Source organism: Dendrobates tinctorius, unplaced genomic scaffold (genome assembly GCF_039654945.1).
Source record: "Dendrobates tinctorius isolate UK_male_01 unplaced genomic scaffold, ASM3965494v1 ptg000014l, whole genome shotgun sequence".
Classification (NCBI taxonomy): domain Eukaryota; kingdom Metazoa; phylum Chordata; class Amphibia; order Anura; family Dendrobatidae; genus Dendrobates; species Dendrobates tinctorius.
In genome coordinates this window covers 18863983-18885000 of record NW_027361682.1, presented here as the reverse complement: position 1 = coordinate 18885000, position 21018 = coordinate 18863983, and the positions used below count along the sequence as shown (strand labels likewise).

Sequence of the window (21018 nt, the reverse complement as noted above, 5' to 3'; positions counted from 1 at the left end):
TATTCTTCAATCTGTAAGAAAAGTACAGAATTACATATTTACATAGGAGATCCCTCTCATTCATGTACATAACCACTCCTAAGAACTTTATATCTAGTCAATATAGTAATCTCTGGAGCACCAAGAACTATTATTAAGTATTTCTACCTATGCCACCAAGTTGGACTGAACAATCCTGTTGCAGAACTGATGAAATGATGAGTCTTGTATCAAGCCATAAAAAGTAGACTTATTTCCCTCTGTTTGCAATCTAAATTGTGTTGGACCTTTTGGTCTCATTTGATTAAAGCCATTAGTAAAGTAGAAGTAGAGTATGAGCCATAGTATCCCTCAACAGTTTTGTGGTCCGCTCATATATTTGGTACAGAGGTGACAGATCAGTTTTTTACAACCGTTGTATGCAGATAGTCTGCAAGTAATGCAACTCACACAACTACTCATGAGTAGCATCTAGTTCGTGATTCATAGAGTTGGGCAAAAAGATTTGCAGGACCCTGGTGGTCCGCACATCTGGAGTCTGTGACTGCTGCATGGGACCCTGCAAAAGCCTCCTTACCTGCCAGCATTACCTGCTGCTCTTCTGATAGCTCCGGTGTGTCATTATCTTTGCACAGTGATACAGGTATGACGTCATGTCAGATCTACAAAAGCAAAAGCTTAAGATGCTGGCAGGTTGGAAAAACTTTGCAGCTTTCTGGTCTGGCGGTCACAGACTATTGACCAGAATCTTGAGAATTATTTTGTTCAATTCCAGTGAATATTGCTCAATTCTAGTGATATTCCAGGTATCAGTCTCACCCAGACTCTAAGGTCACCCAAAAGGCTTCTCTTCCACATAAGAAGAAATCAGCAGTGTAGGGGTTGGATCACCTTATACCTTTGCGCATCATATTACATTATCATAATTAAGACACTACCCCCCTAAGATTAAAAATACCTCATAACCCAACCCAAGTCATTGGGAGAGGGTAGTATTCCCGAAATGATTGGCGACTACCATGTGTCAGAACTAACACAGAAACAATGAAGACATCTCCAAAGAAGATCCTTCATGACCCAAGAAACCTTCTTTTTCTGAGCAACTCATTAATCTAATTGTACTTATGAAGTGCTTTTTATTTTTAGAATGGGTTCTATGCAGTAATTCTCCTTATTTGAAAGCCACTTACTGTAGTCCTGCAGGAGAGGTAAGTTCAGATTTAGTGTTCTGCAAATGATGAGTCTCAAAGTGCTTTCATGCCATGGGTGTATAAATAAAAATTAAGTTGTTTCTTTTGCATCTTACTATGTAGTGTGTGTGTATGCTAGGAAACATTTAGGAGGAGATCTGAGGATATGACAAAATCCTTGGACAGGACACCAGTAACTAACGGCCTTGGTTACTTCAGGAAAGATTTTTTTTCTTTGAAGAAGGAAATATGGCTCTTATCTTACAGCTTTTCCCTTCCTGTAGTTCTAAATTCCAGAATGAGAGGATGAACTATATAAGCAGTGTTTTCTTGTATGTTACCATCTTACCTTTTGAAAAGGAAATCCTGATTTTTACATATTATTAATGATTACCTTAAAAAGTTTCACTAAGTATCATCCTACATTCTTCATTCCATCATTATTTTTAGGACCAGCTGATATACAGGGTGATTCACTCTCTACTTTACCTGGAAAAATTGCTGTAACGTCTAAAAGAGGAGGTCGCCTGTAATGAAATATGGTGTTACGAAGTGACTTGGCCCTGCGTGACGCGACCCGACGGTCGGTCACCAAACAACAAGACAAAACAAGGGGACACCGGGGACACAGTTACAATGGTGGGCCCTGCAATAGGGAATGGGGAAAGGGACACCTCCTGCACTCTCCTGGGGGAAAAACAACCACACTTAGCTTGCTCTGCACTGGACCGCAGAGTAAGGCGCCCAAACACAGCTTCCAGCAGGAAAACCACTTCTCCAGATAAGCTGCAAACACCACTGCTGAAGATAGCTTCTCTCCTCAGAACGGTTGGCTTTCAAATGACCAGTATTACCAACAAGAAGCTTAGCACCTGATGACCTTTTATAGGAAGGAGGAGGTTGGTCACCACCTGCTGGCTAAATAAACAGGTAGTAACACCAGCGGCCACTGGGGGGAAAACCAGCAGCAAAGCAACTACAGTTGTAGTAACACCAGAGGCCACTGGGGGGAAAACCAGCAGCAAAGCAGCTACAGTTGTAGTAACACCAGCGGCCACCGGGGGAAAAAGGAAAAAAGGTTTCTATAAGAATCCAGACTCTGCCACGGATCCAAAAATAGATTCTGACATATGGACTGTGCATACTTTGGTTCATGAGATGTAAGAGTGCAATTAAAGCGACGAGAAACATTCTTGGTCTCAGCGACTTGTCTTCCCACCGGTTGTCTCCACTACGAGAAAGACTTGTTGCACCGCTCTCCATGCATCCGTAGTTCATGTGTGGTGCTTACATTTCACTCCGGCTGAATTTTTTCTTTATGTGTTAACAATATGCAGATACAGTTTGGAGGAGCATGTTTTCATTGTGAAAACTTATTGGAAAACTCAGCAATTAAAGAGGTGCCAAAGTGAGTTTCTAAAGAAGTTTGAAGGTCGAAATCCACAGTCCAAACCATGTATTGAAGCCTTCTTTGATGATGGAGCGCTCTCAAATGGACTGTGGCCGACAAAATCGTATGATTTAACACTGCCGGATTTTTTCTGTTGAGGCCATTTAAAAGGTCAGGTGTACAGTAACAAACCAAAAATATTTCAGGCACTATGCAGTAGCGCTGGAAGGCATGCTTGGATGAGAACATTGGACATTTTCAACACCGGCTTTAAAACATTAGTTTCTCATAAATCAAAGTACATAAATTCTAAGTTTCAGTACAATAGATCATCTCTTTTAGAAGTTACAGCAATTTTTCTGGCTAAAGTAGCGAGTGAATTACCCAAATTTGCATTTACTTCCAGTTTCAGACATATCTGATATGTGGTGTCCCTACCAGTAATACAGTATATGCTGGTCCTGAGTTCCTCTTTATCCAGGATGCGTCAATCTGCTTTAGCTCTAATGTATCCGCACAGCTTCATTCCTGTACCGATTTCTCATTCTACAGCCCATGAGAAATCTCTTTTTCTTTTTTCTGATAGGCGCTAATAGTAAGGAGTGTGTGATTGCTCTGCTGGGAGTTCTCTTATTTTTAGGTACAGTGAAAGATAGCCTATACAATTTACTTCCACCATTGTTTCCTTCCCTATTATGGGCTCCAACAAGGTGTTTTTGGTGCCTTATGTAGATGAGGCAAATTGTGCCCACCCCAGACCGCCTGATAAAAATTGCAACACTCGTAACATGCTGTACAAAATTATGCCGTTGTCCATTTATACCTCACCCAAAGTGACCCCATCACCCAGTCAATAAGACCCCATTCATTATATCACAAAATGAAGACGTACAATAATAATGATAACAATTATAATGACCGATACTGTATATCGCAACTTTTACCAAAGTGAAAGAGGAACAAATCATGCGGCATACGTAGCGCGTGGCTCTTAAGCTTTCCGTTACGCCCCCTAACTACACCCCTGTGTCACACCTATTAACCATTTCTTTCTACCTCTGCAGGTGGAGGCAGTGACAATTGTCAGTGGAGTTTTAGTCTTCCAAATAGAAATCGCTCAGACCTGAATAAGTAAGATGATTTGTTCTTTATTGATCATGCCGGCATGGAGAGAGAATGATGGCCGCACCAGATGTGAGCAGTCTCCTGTCTGCCCCAATATAGATTCTCTGAGATCTAAATCTGAGGATGCGCCGCCCCCAGCGGCCATTTTCCCGGAGGACACTGCATCACAGCAATGGAGCTGCCAGGGCCTCCGGACCTTGAGGAGATGCCGGCGGAGCCCTGATGCTGCACAAAAAGCCGCCGCCTCCGCCCCCCAGCACAGAGCCCCCACGCTGCTGAAAGAGGAGCCGCCACCCAGCACAGAGACCCGCAGAGAGCACCGCTGCAATCAATGAGGTAATAGGGGGATTACTTTTCTTACACCTTCACTGTGAGATGCCCCCTCCCTTCGTCATCAGGACTACTCCCCCCACTATATGATGATTGGTCCGCACCCGTCCTATAAGACGACACCCGGCGTATAAGACGACCCCCAGACTTTTAAGAAGATTTTCAGGGGTTAAAAGGTCGTCTTATACGCCGGAAAATATGGTAATTTTTTACGCTTTTTGCAGTATATTTAAGTCATTCTAAACATTCATTCTTCTCCTCATAGCCTCTATCTAGAGCTAGTTTTATCTTCATAAGTTAGATTAGAAAATCTAATTATGGGCCCTATTGACTCTATTATGGTTCTTTCAGGCACACCTTCCTTGGGTCTTTGTTTGCTATTATTCTGAACTTCTATGTAGAAATATCCTAATGGGTCTGTTCCTGATATATCATAGAATCATAGAATCATAGAATCGTAGAGTTGGAAGGGACCTCCTGGGCCATCTGGTCCAACCCCCTGCTCGAAGCAGGAATCGCTAAATCATCCCAGTCAGATGTCTGTCCAGCCTCTGTTTGAAGACTTCCATTGAAGGAGAACTCACCACTTCTCGTGGCAGCCTGTTCCACTCATTGATCACTCTAACTGTCAAAAAGTTTTTTCTAATATCTAATCTGTGTCTCCTCCCATTCAGTTTCATCCCATTGCTTCTAGTCTTTCCTTGTGCAAATGAGAATAAAGTTGATCCTTCTACAATGTGACAGCCCTTTAGATATTTGTAGACAGCTATTAAGTCTCCTCTCAGTCTTCTCTTTTGCAAACTAAACATTCCCAAATCCTGCAACCTTTCCTCATAAGACAGGGTTTGCAGACCGGTCACCATTCTGGTCGCTCTTTTCTGAACTTGCTCCAGTTTGTTGATGTCTTTTTTAAAATGTGGTGCCCAAAACTGGACACAATATTCCAGATGAGGTCTGACCAAAGAGGAGTAGAGGGAAATAATGACTTCACGTGATCTAGACTGTATGCTTCTGTTAATACATCCTAGAATTGCATTTGCCTTTTTTGCTGCTGCATCACACTGTTGACTCATATTCAGTCTGTGATCTATTAGTATACCCAAGTCTTTTTCACACGTGCTGTCACTTAGCCCTATTCCTCCCATTCTGTATATGATTTTTTCATTTTTATTGCCCAGATGTAGTACTTTGCATTTCTCCCTGTTAAAAACCATTCTGTTAGTTGCTGCCCACTTCTCCAGTTTATTTATATCTTTTTGAATCCTCTCTCTCTCTTCTCTAGTATTAGCTATCCCTCCTAGCTTTGTGTCATCAGCAAATTTAATCAGTTTACCCTCAATTCCTTCATCTAAATCGTTGATAAAGATGTTGAACAATACAGGGCCCAGGACAGAGCCCTGTGGTACCCCACTTGAGACATTCTTCCAACTGGATGTGCAGCCATTTACGACCACTCTTTGGGTCCGATCACTAAGCCAGTTATGAATCCACCTAACAGTTGCCTTGTCCATTCCATACTTAGTCATTTTTTCAATAAGGACTGTATGAGAGACTTTGTCAAATGCTTTGCTGAAGTCAAGATATACTATATCTACAGCATTTCCTTGATCCACCCAATCAGTGATTCCATCATAGAAGGAAATTAAGTTAGTCTGACATGACTTATTAGTTACAAACCCATGCTGACTCTGTTTAATCACTTCATTCTTATCCAGGTACTGACATACATGTTGTTTAATAATTTGTTCAAAGATCTTTCCTGGTATAGAAGTCAGACTCACCGGCCTATAATTGCCTGGGTCCACCTTCTTCCCCTTTTTGAAGATAGGAACAACATTTGCTCTTCTCCAGTCTTCTGGCACTTTTCCTGTTCTCCAAGAATTTTCAAAGATTATGGAGAGGGGTTCAAAAATTTCTTCTGCTATCTCCTTCAGTACTCTGGGGTGTAATTCATCTGGACCTGGAGACTTGAATTCATTTAGGTTAGCTAAGTGTTTCCTCACTATCTTTCTGTTTATAGATATCCTGGATTCTTCTATTCCCTTAATAGGACAGTGAAGAACAGTTGATGTTACATTTCCTTTCTGAGAGAAAACAGATGCAAAATAGGAATTTAAAAGTTCAGCCTTCTCAACATCCTGTCTTACCATTTCATCATTTTCATCCTGTAAAAATCCTATAGCATCTTTGACTTTTCTTTTACTTTTGACATATCCCCAAAATCCTTTATTATTGCTTTTGACATCTCTTGCAAGCCTCAATTCATTTTCAGCTTTAGATAATCTGATTTGTGCCCTGCAGGTTCTGCAGACAGCATTATATTCTTCTTTAGATATGTCTCCTTCTTTCCATTTTATAAACATTTTTTTCTTCCTTTTTAGCATGTGCTTAAGTTCTGTGTTCATCCATCCTGCTTTCCTTAAATGCTTCCTATTCTTCCCTCTTTTCGGAATTGTTAACAACTGTGCTTTGAGAATTTCATTTTTCAAGATTTCCCATCCTTCCTGGACATTTTTGTCTTTAAGGATATCCAACCATTGGATCTCTCCAATTCTCTTTCTGAATCCCTTAAAATCTGCCTTTCTGAAATCTAACCTTGACGTCTGAGTCTTCACCGGTCTTCCGCCTCTAGTTATTCAAAATTCTAAAATAGCATGGTCGCTACCTCCTAGGGTCCCAGCCACTTTTACCTCCTCAACCATTTCCTCCCTGTTTATAAGGATTAGATCCAAGGTAGCAGATCCCCTTGTTTTCTCCCCTACCTTTTGGAAGATAAAGTTGTCAGCAAGAGAGGATAAGAATTTCCTTGACCTGTTAGTTTTGCCTGAGAGAGATTCCCAACAAATGTCTGGATAGTTGAAATCTCCCATGACAACTATGTCATATTTTTTGGAGAACTTGGCCATTTGATGCATAAAGAGTTCATCAATATCATCAGCTTGCACAGGCGGCCTGTAGTAAATGCCTACAATGGTGTCCTTTCCATTGTTCTGTCCTTGTATTCTTACCCAAACAGTTTCCACAGAACTCCCAGTCTCTGAAGCATCATCTCCTATGACCTTTGATCCCTCATCTTAGGGTCCCGTTTCACTTAGCGACGCGCTAGCGATCCCGACAACGATCCGACCTGGAAAGAATCGCTGGTGCATCGCTAAATGGTCGCTAGTAAGCTGCCAAACAGGCAGATCTCTTCAGCGACGCAACAACGATCCAGGGATCCATGTAATGACCTCGCCGGTCGTTGGTACCTTGTCACACAGCAGCTTTTCAGACGGTTCCCACCTGTGTCCCTGAGTTCTGCGTCGCCAACGAGGTCGCTCGTTGGCGTCAAACACAGCGATGCACCCTGGCCAGCGAGACACCGACGATGACGAAAAAATGGCCCAGGACATTTGAGCACGATCAGCAATATCCAGGGGCCGGTTGCCGCTATGTGTCACATGTACCGAGATCGCTGGCGAGATCTCTGTTGCGTCACAAAATCGGTGACACGTCAGCGATCTCGCTAGTGATCGCTATGTGAGAAGGGGGCTTAAGGATTTCTTAAAGTTATCAGTAGCTGATTATAATTATTCTTATTTACAGTATGCAGGGGGAGATCTCCTTTTTCCTAATAGAGAATCTGGCTTTTAAATCTGTGCAGCCATTAGGCTTATACCTATAGTGTGGGACCGCAGTTGTCCATACTGCTTTATGCCAGTCACACACATTCATCCGCCCTACTATTAGAGATTATAGCACAAACATACTTATCAGACTCTGCTAGTTTGATAGCTTGTTCCCTATCTCCGCATCCTTTATAAAACAGACAGAAATCCACTAACATGGCAGCATCCTGCCCGATTTCAAAGTTAAGATTCAAGTTCTTAAATCTGAAACATTCTACCACCCTGGACTTTCCTCTACTGCTGGGTCAATTACTTTCCAATCTCCCAACACCATGATCACGAAGAATATACATGTGACTAACCCTGATGTACACATCCTAGATCTGACCGTCCTGCCGAGTAGGGGGATGAATGGGATTCTACACCAGTCTGAGACAAGCTTTCCCTTGTGGAAAACCTCCCTTTGTAGCTGGACTTTGACAATCAAGTCAGATCCTACTCTGTCCCTACCTGTCTGACAAGTTTACAGGGAGAGAGATGGATCCAGGAATCTTGACCGCAGTAGGAGTGGTCAACAGGACTTGGTAAGGACCTTCCCACATAGGATGATGCCAGTGTTTCTTCTTTATCATCTTCACAAGGACCCAGCCTGCAGATTTCACAATCTCTGGTTTTGTTAGTGGGTTTCCTGGAACAAAACTAGGAGTAGAAACTTCTTTGTGAGTTAATATCTTAGGCTGGGGTCACACTGCGTTATGGCAGTCCGTTAGACGGACTGCGTTACACCGTGGCATAAAGCAGTATAACGCAGTCCGTTAATGCTGTCATTAACCTCCATTATCGGGCGCATCGCAATGCAGGCCATAAAGTGGCATGCCCTAGTGATGTGCCGACATTCAGTGACGGAGCCTCGGGCACGGGCTGCAGCATCCGAGGCTCCGTCACCGCTAGCGCAGATGAAGCATCTGCGCTAGTGGTATAGCATAACACGATCGCTATGCATTGAACGAGCTGCTTTAGCGCAGTATGAACCTGGCCTTAGCCATATATTCTGCTAATATACAATCAACTTCCTCATCTATCCATTTAAAGGGTTTTAGCTGAGGAAACAGAAAAGGTCTCCCGTAAGTGATTTCAAAGGCTGTCAGTCCTACAGATGTCCGTGTGACATGCATGTTTAGTACAACCAATTTTTTCCTATTTCCTGCATGGTTTTTCTCAACATATTTTTCAAGATTCCATTGTGTCTCTCAACCAGTCCGGCGGACTGAGGATGATAGGAACAGTGTTTTTTTAATTCAGATGACAATGTTTTAGTTAATAGTGATATTATTTGGTTTACAAAATGTGGACCATTGTCACTATATATTTTCTGGAACCCCAAATCTGGGTATGATTTCCTTTAGAAGAACCTTCGCTACTATTAATGCATCAGGGTGAGAAAATTGTCCTCTCTTTGGTCTCAGGTTCCCTTAGGAATTATTTTTTGCACAAGTAATGCAGATTATACAAAAAATTGTAATAGTTAGTAAAACCATACATCCTAAATACCTAAGGTATGATCTCTCTCTTGTGGGATTCTGGTGAATGTATACCTTTTCCCCTTATATGTGAATATAAACCAAAACTGGCTATCTGGATGTACCAGGATGCTGAAGAAGACATTACTGATATCTATCACTGCAAAGACCTTATTTTCCGACCTCCTGTCATTTAACAGAGTATGGGGGTCTGGTACTGTGAGGGCTCTTGGAATCATAGCCTTGTTTACAGCCTGAAGGTCCTGCACCAAGTGCCATCCAACAGATGGGGGCGCCCTTGGGTTGCCCTCCCAGGGCCGTGGGGTACTCGGTACCGGGCTGGTGTCAGCAGGATGTGTCACAGCAGTGGTGACCCGGTCCATGGCCCTGGGTGCCCAAATAATGGGGGAATGTAGTTAATGGAATAGTTCGTGACGTCACCTGTGGTGCTCGGCAAGTGTGGTGTTAGGCCGACGCTGCTGGCAGATCCTCTGGGGCTGGTGGTAGGTTGCAGCAAAGGTGTAAAGGCTCCCCACAGGTGAAGCTGTAGCCCCAGGGCAGTGCAGGTGTGATGGATGAGGAGAGGCGCAGGCGGTGTGAAGGATGGTACCCAGATGTAGCGGTGCTGAGTGTGTTGGTGTAGAATGAACGGAGGACATCGGGGCTTGTAGTTCCAAAGCTTTACTCACAGTCCGTAGTACACACAGGTGCCTGCCTCCGGGCCGTATCCTCCGGGTCAGAGACTCAGTCAACCTCCAGGCAAGATGGAACGCTCCCCTCCAACACTCCGCCAACATGTACCTTTCTGAATGTCTCCTCTATAGCGCCTTTAAGTGTGAAGATCTCCTAGTACTGAGTTACACTGGAGTTCCTCCTGACAGATGTTCCCAAGAACCTTACTTGTACGGCAGACAGCTGTAGCCTGCTTCAGGGACTCCCTTCTCCTGAGTCCCGGCTCTCTATTCAGTTGCTGTTGTGCCCCAAGTCTTAGATGGGAGTAGTGCATTTACAGCCGACTACTCCACCGGTATCTGCTGCAGAACCATAAGTGTCAATACAACCTCGGGGACCGGGCCCCAGCCTTAGAACCTATAGGCAGGGTCCTTCCTCTAACCCACGTCCTCTCTGTTCTCTTATACTCCTTTGTTCCGTACTTGTCTCTCTTTCTTATGGAAGCTTAGGTTACAGTTCTGTGTCTTTCTCCTTTTCCTTTCCCGTGCCAGCTGGCTAAGGTCACTGAGGCAGCTGCAGCACTCCTTCCTCCATCCTTTCTTCCAGGGATCCCCACTCCTATTCGAGTGGCTTCCTTCTCTCCAACCTCCTGTCAGACTGCTCTGACCCAGACTACTCCTGAAATTCTAAACCTTACCTCTCTTTTATGTATCTCAACTCCACCCACCTCCCAGCACGTTTAGTGTTCCAAGCAGGGAGCCACCAAAGGTGCTCTGCTACCCTCCGAGCAAGGAGCCGCAATGTGGCTTTGCTAAACTACTGTGTTGTGTGGGATGTGAGTGTTGGAGCGTGGAAAGGAGTTCCCACCTTACCTGGATGGTGGGGCACTACACCTTAGGAGAAGGTGCAGTACCTCTGTGGCGACTGAGCCTCAGGGGCGCCACACCCTCCCTACTGGAAACAAGGTTGTGTTACAAGGTGAGCTGGAATAAAGAGAAACGTGGCACTACTGGTGCGGTGCTCAAGTAGGGTCCCAAACCAATAGAATATATAAACAAGACTTGGCACTCAACTTAGATGAGTAGAAAGTTTCCTTCTACTCATCTAAGTTGAGTGCCAAGTCTTGTTTGTATATCCACAAGGTGAGCTGGGACAGGGTATAATCACCCCTTTTATCAATCCTACATCTGCAGGTAATGTGAACCACAAAGATTGTGGGTATGTGGTCAATTTATTTCTGGGAGAGGATCAACATTTCTCGACTCGTTCCCATGCTTTGCTGCAGGTGGTCACTGGGTTTAGAAATGGTGCTCCAATTTAGTACTTGTGAATATACCTGCAGTCTGGCATTGTAAAATGAGCCATCACCCATATCCTCCCATTGTTTACTTTCCTTACACTCTTCAACAAATTTACCAAGGAATTTCCATGACCTACCTTAACACAGGAAAGATATATATCTTTGTACCGTGGTAGCCAGTGGATAGAAAAATATTTAGAATTGAGTCTTGAGTAACTGAGGATGGTCCTGTAGTTATTAGATCTAGACCAGGGCCGGACTGGGACAAAAAAGCAACCCTGCCACACAAATCCCACCAGCCCACAAACTATAACACTCATCAGCCCCAATCAGTGAATTTTTTCTATACTGTGTTGTCACCTCATCACTCTCTTAGGGCAGTTTCACACGTCCAGATAACTCCGGTACCGTGTGTATACGTATACCATCCATGTGACATCCGTGTGCTCTCCGTATGTCCGTGTGTACCATCCGAGTGCTGTCCGTGTGTCCGTGTTTTTGAAAAATTATTTTCAATGTTAACCCTTTGACTTTTAAAAACGCACACGGATCGCACACGGACAGCACACGTACAGCATCCATGTGCGGTACGTGTTTACACGGACCCATTGACTTGTATGGGTTCGTGTGATCCGTGCTGTTGCACAAAAACGGACATGTCAGTGTGTTTTGCACATGGACACACGGTCCGTGAAAACACGCTGACATCTGCATAGACACATTCATTCAAATGTGTCTACGTGTGTCAGTGTCTCCAGTACGTGAGAAAACTGTCACTACACGTACCAGAGACACTGACGTGTGAAACTGCCCTTAAAGGAGTTATTTGAAGAGTCACAGGTGAATGGCACCACAGTGTGTATGATCGATCACAACTCCATTTACATGGTGCTCTTCAAAGCTACGTCTCCCAGGATCATGGGGGTCCCAGCGGTCAGACCACAGCAAACAGAAAGTCATCCCCTATCCCCACATAATGCTCCATACAGTATTATGTGCCCCATATATTACTGCATACAGTATAATGGGCACCATATATTACTTCATACAGTATAATGGGCACCATATATTACTTCATACAGCATATTGGGCCCCATATAATTCTTCTCACCATACCCCGCTGCTCTGGTCTCAGTGTATTCTGATCCTCCGCACTGCTTGGCACAGGGACATCATTAAATTTACGTATAATTGTCCACTTGTACTGATAGTAATAGTGATTTGTTTGTACCCTGTTGTCTGGGGCTGGCCCCCTTTATGGGGGTGCTCAGGGCATATGATTATACACCAGTAAAAAGTCTGAAAGGATCAATGTGACCAGTGCCACCTAGTTTCCTACCCCTCTTATTCTACCGGTACTGTGGGCACACTGACTGGTACTGAGGAAAAGAAAGAAAGAACAGAGAGAGAGAAAAAAGAAAACAGAGAGAGAGAAAGAAAGAAGAGAGAGAGAGAAAGAAAGAGAAAGAAAGAAAGAAAGAAAGAAAGAGGGGAAAGAAAGAAAGAGGAAAGAAAGAGACAACAGAGAGAGAAAGAAAGAAAGAGGGGACAGAAAAAAAAAGAGAGAGCGAGAGAAAGAAAGATGGGACAGAAAAAAGGAACAGAGAGAGAGAAAAAAGAAAGAGGGGAAAGAAAGAAAGAACAGAGAGAGAGAGAAAAAGAAAGGGGAAAGAAAGAACAGAGAGAGAAAGAAACAGAAATAGGGGAAAGAAAGAACAGAGAGAGAAAGAAAGAAACAGCAGAGAGAGAAATAAAGAAAGAAAGAAAGAAAGAAAGAGAAAAGGGGAATGAAAGAAAGAATAGAGAGAAAGAAAGAGGGGACAGAAAAAAAAACAGATAGAGAAAAAAAAGAAAACAGAGAGAAAGAAAGAAGAGAGAAAGAAAGAAAGAAAGAGGGGAAAGAAAGAACAGAGAGAGAAAGAAAGAAAGAAACAACAGAGAGAGAAAGAAAGAAAGAAAGAAAGAAATAAAAGAAGAAAGAAACAGAGAGAGAAAGAAAGAGGGGACAGAAAAAAAGAACAGAGAGAGAGAGAAAGAAAGATGGGACAGAAAAAAGGAACAGAGAGAGAGAAAAAAAAGAAAGATGGGAAAGAAAGAAAGAAAGAAAGAAAGAGAAAGAGGGGAAAGAAAGAACAGAGAGAGAAAGAAAGAGGGGAAAGAAAGAAACAACAGAGAGAGAAATAAAGAAAGAAAGAAAGAAAGAAAGAGAAAAGGGGAAAGAAAGAAAGAACAGAGAGAAAGAAAGAGGGGACAGAAAAAAGAACAGAGATTGAAAAAAAGAAAACAGAGAGAGAAAGAAAGAAGAGAGAAAGAAAGAAAGAAAGAAAGAGGGGAAAGAAAGAACAGCGAGAAAGAAAGAAAGAAAGAAGAAAGAAAGAAACAACAGAGAGAGAAAGAAAGAAAGAAGAAACAGAGAGAGAAAGAAAGAGGGGACAGAAAAAAAGAGCAGAGAGAGAGAAAGAAAGATGGGACAGAAAAAAGGAACAGAGAGAGAGAAAAAAAGAAAGAGGGGAAAGAAATAAAGAACAGAGAGAGAGAGAAAGAAAGAGGGGAAAGAAAGAACAGAGAGAGAAAGAGGGGAAAGAAAGAACAGAGAGAGAAAGAAGGAAAGAGGGGAAAGAAGGAAACAACAGAGAGAGAAATAAAGAAAGACAGAAAGAACAGAAAGAGGGGACAGAAAAAAGAACAGAGAGAAAGAAAGAAAGAAGAGAGAAAGAAAGAGAAAGAAAGAAAGAAAGAGGGGAAAGAAAGAAGAGAGAGAGAAAGAAAGAAGAAAGAAAGAAACAACAGAGAGAGGAAGAAAGAAAGAAAGAAAGGAAAGAAACAGAGAGAGAAAGAAAGAGGGGACAGAAAAAAAGAACAGAGAGAGAGAAAGAAAGATGGGACAGAGAAAAGGAATAGAGAGAGAGGAAAAAAAAGAAAGAGGGGAAAGAAAGAAAGAACAGAGCGAGAGAAAGAAAGAGGGGAAAGAAAGAGGGGAAAGAAAGAACAGAGAGAGAAAGAAAGAGAAAGAGGGGAAAGTAAGAACAGAGAGAGAGAAAGAAAGAGGGGAAAGAAAGAGGGGAAAGAAAGAACAGAGAGAAAGAAAGAGAAAGAGGGGAAAGAAAGAACAGAGAGAGAAAGAAAGAACGAGGGGAAAGAAAGAAACAACAGAGAGAGAAATAAAGAAAGAAAGAAAGAAAGAAAGAGAAAGAAAGAAAGGGGAAATAAAGAAAGAACAGAGAGAAAAAAGAGGGGACAGAAAAAAGAACAGAGAGAAAGAAAAAAAAGAAAGAGAGGAAAGAAAGAACAGAGAGGGAGAAATAAAGGGGGAAAGAAAGAACAGAGAGAGAAAGAAAGAGGGGAAAGATAGACCAGAGAGAGAAAGAGAGAAATAAAGAAAGAACACAGAGACAGAGAGAGAAGAGAGAACGAATAGAAAGAAAGAGGGGAAAGAAAGAGAACAGAGAAAGAAAGAACAGAGAGAAAGAAAGGAAGTCCTGCCCTGTATATACATCCACATCAGCGCAGGCAGATGGCGGCCCCTCCAGTCCTGCCCTGTATATACATCCACATCAGCGCAGGCAGATGGCGGCCCCCCAACCTGCCCTGTATATGCATCCACATCAGCGCAGGCAGATGGCGGCCCCCCAGTCCCTGTATATACATCTACATCAGCGCAGGCAGATGGCGGCCCCCAGTCCTGCCCTGTAATATACATCCACATCAGTGCAGGCAGATGGTGGCCCCCCCAGTCCTGCCCTGTAATATACATCCACATCAGTGCAGGCAGATGGCGGCCCCCCAGTCCTGCCCTGTAATATACATCCACATCAGCGCAGGCAGACGGCGGCCCCTCAGTCCCTGTATATACATCCACATCAGTGCAGGCAGATGGCGGCCCCCCAGTCCTGCCGTGTATATACATCCACATCAGCGCAGGCAGATGGCAGCCCCCCCAGTCCTGCCCTGTATATGCATCCACATCAGTGCAGGCAGATGGCGGCCCCCTAGTCCTGCCCTGTAACATGCATCCACATCAGCGCAGGCAGACGGCGGCCCCCCCAGTCTCTGTATATACATCCACATCAGTGCAGGCAGATGGCGGCCCCCCAGTCCTGCCCTGTAATATACATCCACATCAACGCAGGCAGACGGCGGCCCCCAGTCCCTGTATATACATCCACATCAGTGCAGGCAGATGGTAGCCCCCCAGTCCTGCCCTGTATATACATCCACATCAGCGCAGGCAGATGGCGGCCCCCCAGTTCCTGTATATACATCCACATCAGCACAGGCAGATGGTGGCCCCCCAGTCCCTGTATATACACCCACATCAGCGCAGGCAGATGGCGGCCCCCCAGTCCTGCCCTGTAATATACATCCACATCAGTGCAGGCAGATGGCAGCCCCCCAGTGACCAGTCCCTGTATATACATCCACCCTGGCAGATGGCGGCCCCCCCAGTCCTGCCCTGTATATATATATATATATCTGTTATCCATCATCACATCAGTGCACCCCCCAGCCTCTTTTAACTCACCTCCGGCCCCGGCCAAGGCCCACACCGCTTTGAATGAACTTCAGCCTGCCCTGAGCCCAGCACGCGGGGGTAGGAGTCGAGTCGCGCACAGCAGCTCCCACTGCCCAGCCTCCTCTGGTCCCTGGATACTTAGGCTGGATAAATTCCTGCTTCCTGGCCTGGGTGAGTCAGTGAACGCGGCCGCGGCGACGCCGTTGATAGGCCCAGTCAGTCACTGTGCCTGGTAGCAGAGGGCAGAGGCGCGCGCTTTCCGGCTCTCCGCCCTCAAAGAACGTCCGATGACGTGCAGCATCACGTCGTGCTGTGCGGCACGTTCTTAACCCCCTAGGGTGCCGCTGCCTGCCACCTTGCCAGCAAATTTAAAGGGCTGGCGGCAGGAAAGAAGAGGCCGGTGGCTGCCGCCGCATTATCTGGCAAGCGGCCAGAGGGGCGGGCGCCCAGCCAGCGGCCCATAACAGCATGAAAATGGCGGCCCAGCTGGAAAATGCCCGGTTGGGTAAGTGGCCAATCCGGGCCTGATCTAGACTATAATAATATCTGGATTCCCCATACCCTTGGAACACCATTGTCTCAGCCATGGATTTTACCTATAGTCCTGCAGCAGTAGGAATTATTCCTAGGCTCAGGGCTTGCATCATATTCCTCCCACAGAGTTGATAATATAATTTGTGTAATTTCACTTTTACCTGTGCAGGAGTCCCGTATCTCCACAGGCGTAGACAATGGGTCTCTATGGGCCTTACCACTTGCTTCTTTTACCACTATGCAGGCAGCAGACAATCCAACAGTGAGTCTCTCTTCTGGATGTACTAAGGTTCTAGTGGCTCCTGAATCAACAAGAAAAGTGACCTCATGTCTTCCCACAAGGAAGGTTACTTCTGGAAATGCAGTGTTTTATAAATTTATTTCTACTTTAACTAAATTAAATTTTTCCTCTCATTACACTTTTCAATTTATTATACCAAATTTATACATTTTATCAAAGTAAGTTTACCATCAAATACAACCCTGTTATGCCATCTGTCAGGGTACTCCAATCATATAGGGTCTTCTAGTGGTCCCTCCTTAAAACCACAGCCACATTCCAAAACATTTATCATGTTCACAGCTTATCTCACCACCTCAAGACTGTTTGCTCTGGGTGGTACCTTCTAGTTGTTCAAGATTAAAAAGACACTTGAATGCTCTATTTTCAGGGATGTACAATTTTACTCTCTATTTGTGTAAAGAGTTAGGGTACCGTTACACCTAGCGATGCACCAGCGATCCCGACTAGCGATATGACGTGGTCAGGATCGCTGGTGCATTGCTAGGTGGTCGCTAGTGAGCTGCCACACAGGCAGATCTCACCAGCGACATCGCTGGGGACGGGGATCGCTACTTACCTGTCAGACGCGGCGATCCTGCGTCCTCCCGGCCGCCTCCACGCGTCGCTCGTCGGCGCCACAGGAAGCGCCGCAGGAAGTGACCGACGAGGAATGGTCCAGCAGCTTCTCGCGCGATCAGCGATAACCAGCGGGGGAGCCGGTCGGAGGTAAGTATCACATGCAGCCATAAGGCTAGCAATATCGCTATAACGTCACAAAATCGGTGACTTTACAGCGATATTGCTAGCGATATCGCAGTGTGTAACGGGGGCTTTAGGCCTATAAGTTTATGACCAATAAGGAAGGACACTATGCACATTTGATCTGAAGACTGATATCTCTGGGTATCTGATGAAAAAGGACCATATCTAGTTTCATTCAAGGGATACCCTCTTGGTACAATTTTAATAACTTTCCAGCCATCAGATGAAATGGACAATAAAAGTCCTGCTTTACAATGAGGGTAAACTTTTAAAAGATAGCTCTGGGATAAGGTCCCATAAGGATGTCACATGAAATTCTTAAACACAAAAAAGGACAAATAACAAAATGAGGACTATACACATTATAAATCCTTGAGCACAATGGATTTCTACCCACTTGTAAGAAGTCTAACAAATATCAGTGAAATTCATATGTCAACAAGAAGATAAGAAACGATTAACAACAATTTAATTACTGTTACTGTAGTGCTGTGCAAATTAATTGGGACAAAACATTTTTTTAAGTAAAATCGTAAGTTGGTTACCAGTCAGTGATTCAAATCAGTTTTAACTGCTTTGAACAGGTGTGAGTGCCTGTTCAAAGCTGTTAAAACTGGTTTGAATCATAGACTGGTAACCAACTTACGATTTTACTTAAAAACATGTTTTGTCCCAATTAATTTGCTCAGCACTACAGTAACAGTAAAACAGAGTTTTTTATTCCACAGTAGCCGTCTCACACTGGCTTTGTACCCATTCTACAGAATATCTTACAAGAACAAATAAACCCCAATCACTATGGAGCTTCGCAACTTACAGGCGTTTTATAACCCCAATAGCATGTAAACAACTTCCAATTTACAAGAGCCTACAAACTCCAATTGGAATTGTTCAAAATCCCAGTCCCCATTCAATTCCTAGAATAACATTAATACTGGATTAACAAGGTTACCGAATATAATGAAAATTATTAAATGTTCTTACCTGTATTCAGATACAGACGATTCCCAGAGATCCTTGGACTATACGAAATCCGTCACTTCCCCTCAGTCTGGGATAACTGATAAATGCCTCTGTTGACGCCTAATGTTAAGACGGAGGACTTAAGGAGTTCCAGACTCCCCTGTGCACGGTTTACAGTACTCACCGGTGAGGTAAAGATATTGGTCAATGCACCAAATGTCAGTGGGGTTTTAGTCTTCCAATTAGAAATGTTGGAATATGCTTAACTGCCAGCAATCTTTATCTACGTTACCAGAGAAGTAAAAGGGATGACACTTTTATGTGTATGTTAGATTAGGAAAGCCAGCTAGCATTCACAAACGATACACCCATGTCTTCTCAGTACGTCGGCTGAATAGAGTTTCTAAGTCAAGAAACCTAAATGTCATACATGCAATTATATATATATATATATATACAGTTGTGGCCAAAAGTATTGACACCCCTGCAATTCTGTCAGATAATACTCAGTTTCCTCCTGAAAATGATTGCAAACACAAATTCTTTGGTATTATCTTCATTTAATTTGTCTTAAATGAAAAAACACAAAAAGAATTGTCCTAAAGCCAAATTGGATATAATTCCACACCAAACATAAAAAAGAGGGTGGACAAAAGTGTTGGCACTGTTCGAAAAATCATGTGATGCTTCTCTAATTTGTGTAATTAACAGCACCTGTAACTTACCTGTGGCACCTAACAGGTGTTGGCAATAACTAAATCACACTTGCAGCCAGTTGACATGGATTAAAGTTGACTCAACGTCTGTCCTGTGTCCTTGTGTGTACCACATTGAGCATGGAGAAAAGAAAGAAGACCAAAGAACTGTCTGAGGACTTGAGAAACCAAATTGTGAGGAAGCATGAGCAATCTCAAGGCTACAAGTCCATTTCCAAAGACCTGAATGTTCCTGTGTCTACCGTGCGCAGTGTCATCAAGAAGTTTAAAGCCCATGGCACTGTGGCTAACCTCCCTAGATGTGGACAGAAAAGAAAAATTGACAAGAGATTTCAACGCAAGATTGTGCGGATGTAGGATAAAGAACCTCGACTAACATCCAAACAAGTTCAAGCTGCCCTGCAGTCCGAGGGTACAACAGTGTCAACCCGTACTATCCGTCGGCGTCTGAATGAAAAGGGACTGTATGGTAGGAGACCCAGGAAGACCCATTTCTTACTGCGAGACATAAAAAAGCCAGGCTGGAGTTTGCCAAAACTTACCTGAAAAAGCCTAAAACGTTTTGGAAGAATGTTCTCTGGTCAGATGAGACAAAAGTAGAACTTTTTGGGCAAAGGCATCAACATAGAGTTTACAGGAGAAAAAAAGAGGCATTCAAAGAAAAGAACATGGTCCCTACAGTCAAACATAGCGGAGGTTCCCTGATGTTTTGGGGTTGCTTTGCTGCCTCTGGCACTGGACTGCTTGACCCTGTGCATGGCATTATGAAGTCTGAAGACTACCAACAAATTTTGCAGCATAATGTAGGGCCCAGTGTGAGAAAGCTGGGTCTCCCTCAGAGGTCATGGGTCTTCCAGCAGGACAATGACCCAAAACACACTTCAAAAAGCACTAGAAAATGGTTTGAGAGAAAGCACTGGAGACTTCTAAGGTGGCCAGCAATGAGTCCAGACCTGAATCCCATAGAACACCTGTGGAGAGATCTAAAAATGGCAGTTTGGAGAAGGCACCCTTCAAATATCAGGGACCTGGAGCAGTTTGCCAAAGAAGAATGGTCTAAAATTCCAGCAGAGCATTGTAAGAAACTCATTGATGGTTACCGGAAGCGGTTGGTCGCAGTTATTTTGGCTAAAGGTTGTGCAACCAAGTATTAGGCTGAGGGTGCCAATACTTTTGTCTGGCCCATTTTTGGAGTTTTGTGTGAAATGATCAATGTTTTGCTTTTTGCTTCATTCTCTTTTGTGTTTTTTCATTTAAGACAAATTAAATGAAGATAATAATACCAAAGAATTTGTGTTTGCAATAATTTTCAGGAAGAAACTGAGTATTATCTGACAGAATTGCAGGGGTGTCAATACTTTTGGCCACAACTGTATATATATATATACATATATATATATATATATATATATATATATATATATAGATATGAAAAACAGAAAATTGACACAGCCAGCTCACCGCTTTGATGAAAGCCAGGAATAAGTCCAGCCTGTGGTTGCAGTTCGCACGGAAAACGGATTGGGATAATCCTTACATGTAATGGAAATAGTTTTGTTTCTCCAGCGATCAGTCCAATGGTAGGGTAAAATATAGCTTTTATTTTTCCATTAAAAAGGTTCCATGTTTCTTCAATAACTAAAGTGATTGACTATATGCAAAATTGTTATTGAAGAAACATGGAACCTTTTTAATGGAAAAATAAATATATATATATATATATATATATTTATATATAGGTCACACATACACGTAAACATATATACACTGCTCAAAAAAATAAAGGGAACACTTAAAGAACAGAATATAACTCCAAGTAAATCAAACTTCTGTGAGATCAAACTGTCCACTTAGGAATCAACACTGTTTGTCAATCAATTTCACATGCTGTTGTGCAAATGGAATAGACAACAGATGGAAATTATTTGCAATTATCAAGACACCCTCAATAAAGGAGTATTTCTGCAGGTGGGGGCCACAGACCACATCTCAGTACTAATGCTTTCTGGCTGATGTTTTGGGGTGGGGGTGTGGGGTGGGGTTTCTTTGGAGAGCTGCACGGTGATGGGCTGTGAGCACAACCCCCATCTGTGGATGTCGGGCCCTCAGACCATCCTCATGGAGTCAGTTTCT

At 43.5% G+C, this 21018-nt stretch overlaps 1 protein-coding gene across 5 annotated transcripts in view; it reads right to left on the bottom strand.

Moving 5' to 3' along the window:
* LOC141072537 (uncharacterized) overlaps positions 1-21018 on the bottom strand; it is a 136698-nt gene that overhangs the window by 90332 nt on the left and 25348 nt on the right. Inside the window, exons 1-2 of one of the 5 annotated variants that reach the window (XM_073559838.1) lie at positions 18191-18385; positions 1-11 (exon numbers count right to left, since the gene is read on the bottom strand). The exon at positions 1-11 is cut by the window's left edge and continues 58 nt beyond it. The gene's annotated coding sequence lies outside the window, so the exon portion shown is untranslated. Of the gene's footprint in view, positions 12-1169; positions 1342-18190; positions 18386-21018 lie in introns of those variants that run through there. The other 4 variants (XM_073559819.1, XM_073559829.1, XM_073559808.1 and 1 more) reach the window with 4 other exon arrangements.